We start from the raw sequence: 8,539 nt of genomic DNA, 5'->3' as shown, positions 1-8,539 counted from the left end.
TACTTTACTTTTAGCTTCTTAAGGCTCACACTCTGTTCACAGTGTTATCGGAGGCAGATGAAAGGCTCCACCTTTTCTCCTTCCTCAAGGAGGAAGGTATCTGCAGCTAGCAGGAGTGCCCAGCTTTCCCAAGTCCTGAAGAACTACTGCCATAAAATCAGATCATCTCCAAATGGAACACAATCCTACCTTTTTACACCTGCCCCCAGAGGCCAGAGTTCATACATTGACCCATGAGTCTAGTATGCAAGAAGCGTTTACTCCACAACCAGGCACTGTTCTTAACATGAGGATATAAACATGGAGGAAAACACTCCCAGTACATAGCCCCAGGAGATTAGCTACCCATTTTCTCTGCAGCTACAATCTGCCTACTGCGGGTTACATATGAGGAGTCCTTTTCCTCCTTCACATTATAACCTGTACATAGCTCAAGGTAGTGAGTATGCTCCTTCTTTCTCTTTAGTTTGAACATTCCCAACTCTACTGAACCACTGTGTTGTATTTTTATTATCTGCCTATACATCTGTTTCCCCAAGGAAGTGATGAGCTTTTAAAATCCAAGGTTCACAACTTCCTTATCTCTATGTATATACCATAGGGTTTCTTAACTTAACACTGTTGACATGTAAGGCTGGATAAGTCTCTGGTGTGGGAAGATGCCCTGGGCCTTCCAGGGTGCATAGCAGCATCTCTAACTTATACTCACTGGACAGACATAGAAATCCCCCCTCCTGTTTGTAAAAACTGAAAATATCTTCAGAAGTGGCCAAATTTCCCTAGGAACAAAATTACCTCCCATCATGAAGCTCAGGTACTAGATCTTGCAAAGAACCACACTTCAGTATGCAACTCACATTTTAGTAATTTACCAATAAAACATTTTTTTTTTGAGACACAGTCTCACTCTCTCACCCTGGGGTTGAGTGTTTCATCATCATAGCTCACAGCAGCCAGCAACTCCTGGGCTCAAGCCATCCTCTTGCTTCAGCCTCCTGAGTAGCTACAATGCCCCTCCAACTCCCGCCATAAGGCCCAGCTATATTTTTTAGAGTTGGGTTCTCGCTCTATGTCAAGCTGATCTTGAACTCCTGAACTCAAGCAATCCACCCACCTTGGCCTCTCAGAGTGCTAGGATTACAGGTGTGAGCCACCATGCCTGCCACAATTTCTAAAAATTTTAAAATACATCATTCCAGTGATGCTCATGATAATTTTTGAGGTATTTGCGATACTAACCTAGATAAGATAGTCTAATCCAGAGCAGGTATCATGGACACATCTGTGCAATATTGGGAAAGTTATTTAACATCTCTTAGGTTCAGTTTCCTCACCTATAAGCTAGAGCGAAATAGCCACACCTGTCTCTGAGTGGTGTGGTGAGGATTAAATGAAATACACCTGGCACATAAGAGCTCAATAAAAGTTGAATCACATTGCTATTCCAATCCAGTATATCTTTTTCTCCCTTTTGGCTAGGTTGAGTCTTCCATTAAGTCTTGAGGAAAATGTTCACGGGGGAAAGATTTCAAAATCCTGTTCAAAATCAACAAATGTTTATAGAAGGTAACTATATAACCTGGTTTTCTCTAGACAGTTTCTGTTTAATTCTATTTTTCTGAAATTATAATGGAAAATGGTAAGCAGTAAATTATATGGTCACACTATTTAATTACCACTTGTTATATACAAAACAATTTTTAGGTCCTCTGATGGAATGTAGAAAAGTTCAAGTCATCTCTAATTGTACATGCACTTTGGGAGGGAGGAATAGATGACTAAGTTTAAGAGATGGCATATTGTGTCATAAACAAAATTCTTTAGAACCAAATTAAAAAATGAAAGAAGATATTTTTATGATTGACAAATGCCAATTTTGTCTCCCAGTGTACATGCTCCTGCCCTACATGCACACATATACATACCCTCTAAATTCTAATACTCTCCTCATCAAAAGGAGGATGAGGTAGAAATATATGACTATCAACATGAACCCATGAAAATTATGATCAAATAAAATATTCAACTCAAGTTATGAGGAAAGGTTTGTCACATCATTGGAACCTCAAGTACAGCATTAGATTTGTGGCCACAGTTTTCATTTATTGTCTGCAAGCTAGAAATTTCAGTTTCTATCAGAATGGTGTTGAGTTGAAGATTAAAATCAGAGACTTGGTTAAAAGTAGCAGAGAAAAATCATCTTCACGCCATAAAACTATTCAGCCTGCAGGTAAATTTGGGACTAGCTTATCTTCTAAAAACATACAAATATGTTTTCTTTGCAAGCTATAATTCCTTTACTTTCCACTACAGTGGCTTTTTCTACTCCTCTGTGGTACTCACAGTAAATTTACACTTTCTCCACTGACTAATGTTTTAAGTCTAAGATCCTATGGTTTTCCAACTTTTAATTTCTCAGCTTGCAAGAAAAGAAAATCCTCTTAATTGTCAAATAGCTCAAGACACAGATTAACAAACTAAGCTACTAATCAAATCTGTGTACTTACTTTGACTAAGAGCACATTTGAACACTGAGAGAAAATTTACACTCAAAATTGAATGAGTCTATTACCCAGATCCATCTACTTCAAGGGAATAGAATGTGATATCATAATAAGAATGAAAATTTCCACAGAATTTAGGAGTTGAAAGCACTTTTTTCACATTAATAATTTAACTTAATCCTCTTTCATGCTTGGGATATAGATTTTTTTGCCTTTATTTGGGGGATGAGAAAATAGAAAGCTGGGGGAACGTTAAGGAGCTTGGCCCTCATTACAAGCTAAGACGATGAAGATGTTGGGACTCAGATCTAAGACTACTGACCTTACATCCCAAGATCTTTACATCATGACTGTTTATGTTCTGAGCCTTAATTTTGTGCTAGCAGGTGGTATCAACACTGAATGAGCTTCAAAAGTCAATGGGAAATAACCAGTGGGTAAATGAAGCAGAGAATCAAACAGAAGCACTAGAGCACAAAAACACTGCAACAGAAATAAAGAATGTCTTTAGTGGGCTCATCAGTAGAATGGATATGACTTAGGCAAGAATAAGTTTTAAAATGATCAACAGAAACCTATTAAATTGAAATGTAAGGAGGAAAAAAACAAACAACTAATTGTTTTTTTTTTTAAAAAACCTAGAACATCCAAGAACTGCGGGACAATTTTAAAAGATATAACTGAAATTGGAAAAGCCAAAAAGAAAAGGAAATGAAAACAGAGCAGAAGAAATAATTGAAACAATAATTGCCAAGAAGTTTCCAAAACTAATGAGAACCAATTAACCCAGAAACCAGGAAGCTCAGAGGATAGCAAGTAGGATAAATACCAAAAGTCTACATGGACACATGTTTCCTTCAAAGTGAAAATAAATGAATGAATGAATAAGACGAGAAAAATGTTGTAAAAATCCAGAGGAAATATGCTCTGTTTATAGTGGAGCTATTTATTGTAGAGACAGTGTCTCACTCCTGCTCAGGCTGGTTTAAACTCCTGAGCTAAGGCAATCCACCCACTTCAGCCTCCCAGAGTGCTAGGATTACGGGCGTAATCCACCGTGCTGGCTAAAAGAAGAAGTTCTTTTAATTGAGGCATAAGCGGAAACAGTGTCCCTAAATGAACTACCTTCATTAATATAGTAAAAATCATACCCACCCCTGCCATGTTTACGAATGCCATGGCAACCCCCACAAGTTACCCTGTAAGGTCAAGGAAGGGGAGGGTTCATGTTTCTAGGACGTCTTTACTCCTTTCCTAAAAAAATCCATGAATAAGCCACCCCTAGCTTAGAATATTATTAAGGATTCACATAAAAGGACAGACCCTAACCCTGGGGGTTGGCACAGTTGCTTTGAGGATCGGTCCACTCTTTGCATCTATCTTAAAGAATGTACTTTAGAAACCGCTCTGTTTTTGCTCATATCTCGTTTCTGAACTCTTTTCTTTCACTCGTGCCCCTGTGCTTAAATTCTTTCCTGTGCAGAGGACAAGAACTCTCTCCATCATGGGGAGAGGTGTGTAGTCCATGCTGGTATGGGAAGGGTAAGCACCCACAAAACCTGGCTATGGCAATTCTGAGTGCCTGAGGACAGGATGTGCTGTCCCCACATTAATTTTTTTCCTCTTACAGCATTTGAAGAACTAATTAATTCTCAAGATAGCTGCATTTTTCTGCTACCTAAAGATTTATCAGTAGTTTATTGCATTACCCTCTTACCTTCTCATTCATGAGCAATTAGAGGAATAGCTCTATTTTCATGAATCCATTGACCAATGTGTAAATACCTGGGGATCATTTTGAATGAATTTCACAGAAATTATAAATCTGGACTAAATTCTGGACTAGTCTGCTGACCTCACCATGGTCAAGGATGATAAATTGCCACGTCATTTCATCATCAGACCACTAGCCTAGAATTCACCCTTCTTGTTGTATTCTTAAGATTGTATAAGGAGTGTGAAATGTGTGGGAAATATCAAATATGTGCCAATATTAGACTGGTCCCTGGCCTCTAAAGCCACTAAAAGCAGGGCCCTATTTCTGCTGATTTATGGGGTATTCTCTCAAAAATAAGGATCCTTTTGGTTTCATCATCAATTTATTCATAAGTGTTTGGTTTTGTTACCTTCCCTTTTGGTAACATCTTAAATGGAAAAGAGAATTTATGTGGTCTGGAAAGGAGGCAGTTGGTCTGGAACTCTCAGCAATAGGGTACAAATAGAAATACTGGGGAAGTATCCATTCAGGGCAAAAGGGTAGAAATTTTTGTATGTATTTTTATTAAGACCATAGTAAAAGTTCATGGACTATGACCAGAAGAGTTAATTTTTGCCACTGGGAAGTGCTGGCCAGATGCTATCAATATGTAACTTATGATTGCCTATTCTACTCTACCAAGACAATTCCCTTCTTCTTACAGTCTGTTTTCATCCACATATAATTGATAGTATTTCCACTTACTCGATTATAATCATTGCTCTACCTTGTCTTGTCTCCTGAGAAATGCAGAACACCTTGATTTGATTTTCCCAAGCTTTCTGGCCAGTTATATACCATCCTTTGGGTTGCTCACTCAGATGGATAATTCCATCCATTGCGGACATATTTGATTATTTTGACTTCGAGCAGACTTCTTCTCACTATTGACCTCAGGAGTAAGTGGCAATGTCAATTCAACCTAATTATTTGTTGTACAATGGCTTTGTGCAAATAATTTCGTCTGTTTCACTGTAGTTTCCTCATCAGTATGATAAAAGGACTGAGCTCACTGATCTTTGAGGGGTTTTCCAGCCCTGTCATTCTGTGAATATATGCACAGTTCCCTCCTTCCCCATCTTAGGCAGTAAATAATGGAGTGACATACAACTAAATGTGCTCCATAACAACTTTACAGTCAACAACAGATGATGCATGTCATGGTGGTCCCATAAGATTACAATGGTGTATTTTTACTGTGCTTATCCTATGTTTATATACAGAGGGTGCCAAAAAAAGTATACACATTTTTTAAAAGGAAAAAACTTGTTAAAATTGTAATGCTCAATACGTGTATATATATACCAGTAATGTTGGTTATCTAGTATGTTGTATCTTGTATCTCTTGTAATTGCAGACGTCAAACATGGCTTGAGTATTACAAATTTTTTATCCCTTTTAGTACAAACAGATACTGACAGAAGAGTATTACCATGTTAATATAATTTTTTCCTTTCTTAAAATGTGTATACAGTTTTTGGCACCCTCTGTATGTTTAGATTCACAAATACAGACCGCTGTGTTACAATTACTTACAGTGTTCATATACCATGTAGGTTTGTGTAAGTGCAACATATGATATTCACATACAACAAAATTGCTTAACGACACATTTCTCAGAATGTATTCCCCTCTGTAAGTAAAACATGACTGCATATTTACCATGTATTATTAAAAGGTGACGATTCCATAATTGCATAAAAATAAAGTCAAGCACCAAAACATAGCCAAAGGAAAATACATTATTTCCACAAACTCATAAAATTGCTGCCCTACCACGAATCCAATTTAATGTAAGGTAAAAGAGCATCCAAGATATATTAAGTATATTCCCTTTAAATACTGCTGCTAAAACGATTCATATCCCTGAACATCATTTTTTTTGTCTCCAGGAGTCACAGTTTTCCTGAGGGAATACGTGCCTGAAATTGTCGGTAGGAAACAAAGGTTCAATTTACAGAAATTTGATTTATAAGCTGAGGGGAACAGCTGCTTTGTAGGTGTGCTCTCGGATGTCCCCTGGTGGCTGAGGGGAATCACTACAAGTCTCGAAAGAGCTCTTATGACCCCCCTCTTTGCACAAGGACTGCAGCCTGTACTAGGAATTTTTTATTATCTATATTGCATCTGAAATGATATCAGATGTCATCTGCTTCCACTTCTCATTTTCTTTTTTTTTTTTTTTTTTTTTTAGTTTTGGCTGGGGCCAGGCTTGAACCCGCCACCCCCGGTAGATGGGGCTGGCACTCTACTCCTTGAGCCACAGGTACCATCCCCACTTCTCATTTTCAATAGGGGGACTGATGCCTACAGACACTAGTATTTTACCCAGGATGATGACCAGTCACAGGCAGAGCCAGGACTGGGTACCAAATGGTCTGACAACCAGAGGCCCCACAAAGTTTTTAAGAACTCCCAGCTCTCAGTATACCAAGACATCTGTGGCTCCCTGTTTTCTTCATCAGTTGTGAATATATGCAAAACGGTACAATTGAATTGCAAGAATTATATATCCTCATTGAGCTTATTTGTTTTAAATGCAGAGGGCTATGATTCTTATTGTTTATTATCCAGAACTAAAACTTCACGTATTTTGAAAGAAGGAAATGAAACAGCAGAATTAGGATGCACAAGTCCACTGAATTATTGTTTAAAGTCTCAGTGAAGCAACATGACAAGTTTCCTTTCCCACCCAAGCTGTGTTCCAGACAGAGAGCCATATTCTCCCAGCTGCTGGAGAATAGTCCTGCCAGGTTTTAAGCAAGTCAATCCATCAAAGTAGAAGTGAGTATGTGACAATACCAGGGCCATTCAAAATAATTTTCCAATTCCGGACATCTTTTCATGAGAGGTTGCACAGATTTTCTAGGACTGCTCCAGTTTTCGATCAGGATAATGTGCTCCCAGGATGGTTCTCCTGATGATTAGAATCCATGGCCAAGTGATTCCTAACTGACAAATAGGAACACAAATCCATGGAATACAGAAATGACAGACAGGAAGGAAGGTATTGGGGCCACTGAGAGATATTTCCAAGTCTGACTTGAATTCCATCTGTGTCCTTTTAACCTTGAGCCCAAAGGTGAGGTTTCAAATCCCATTATTCATTTAAGACCAACAGGTGCCAAACAAGTTATTTTTATTCATGTCTTACTATTAAGTGCACAGCCCTCTTGAACGTCTCTAAGACTTGTGTGTTTTCATCAATAAATAACATCAGACAAAGGCCACCGTAACAAGCAAAGGGAGATTGATTTATAGGTTTGGAAAAGTTAATCAGGTCAAAAGATCTAATACGCACCCAGTTGTAGAAAATACTTATGGCAAGTGAATACACAAAAATATACTCAATATTCATTTGTCATTAGTGAATTATGAGTTGAACAATAATGAGATACCAGTACATAACTACTAGATAGCTAAAAAAAAAAAAAAAATTAAATCCAGTTGCTGGCACGGATGTAGAGAAATAGGAACTCTCACTCATGGATGGTGGGAATGAAAAATGATACAATGACATGAGGAGAAATTTTGGCAGTTCCTTACAAAGCTAAAGACAGTCTTATCATACAACCCATTATTTGCACTACTGGATATTTACACAAACAATCTGAACACTTATCTCTACACAAAGATTCCTGCAAACCTTCATAACACCTGTATTCATAATCAACAACTGATAACCAAGATGTTCTTTAATAGATGTGGAATAGATTAACAAACTACGGTATATCCATGTAACATATTTTTTTGTAATTTATTATGTTATTATCGCTTCTCGGCCTTTTGGCTAAGATCAAGTGTAATTTATTATGTTATATGCATATATGATATGATATATATTATATGGATATTTGTATTTATTACCTACATTTCGTGTATCCGTATAACAGACTACAAATAAATTAGTTCTCAAGTCATGGAAAGTCACAGATGAATTTTAAATGCATACTGCTAAGTGAAAAAAGCCATTCTAAAGATGCTACATATGATATGATTGCAACTATATGATATTCTGGGAAACACAAAACGATGGAAATTATAAAAAGATCAGTGGTTGCTAAGCATTTGGAAGTTGAAGAGAAAGGTTGAATAGGTGAAGCACAGAGGATTTTTAGGGGAGTGAAACTATTCTGTGTGATAATATAAAGGTGGGCATATCACACTATAGGTTAGTCAAAACCCATAGAACTATACAGCACAGAGTGAATTTTTAACATATGTTGAAAATAAATTGTATCGTTCATATTTGAGGTTTACAACATGATATTAAGGAATA

General features: G+C 37.4%; 1 pseudogene; it reads left to right on the top strand.

The window, feature by feature from the left end:
• Positions 1-8,030: 8,030 nt before the first annotated feature.
• LOC128592773 (uncharacterized) lies at positions 8,031-8,132 on the top strand (annotated as a pseudogene).
• The last annotated feature ends 407 nt before the right edge of the window (positions 8,133-8,539 follow it).

The sequence above is a fragment of the Nycticebus coucang genome, chromosome 8, assembly GCF_027406575.1.
Source record: "Nycticebus coucang isolate mNycCou1 chromosome 8, mNycCou1.pri, whole genome shotgun sequence".
NCBI lineage: Eukaryota > Metazoa > Chordata > Mammalia > Primates > Lorisidae > Nycticebus > Nycticebus coucang.
The sequence above is the reverse complement of the archived record's forward strand: the minus strand, read 5'-3'. Positions and strand labels throughout refer to the sequence as shown.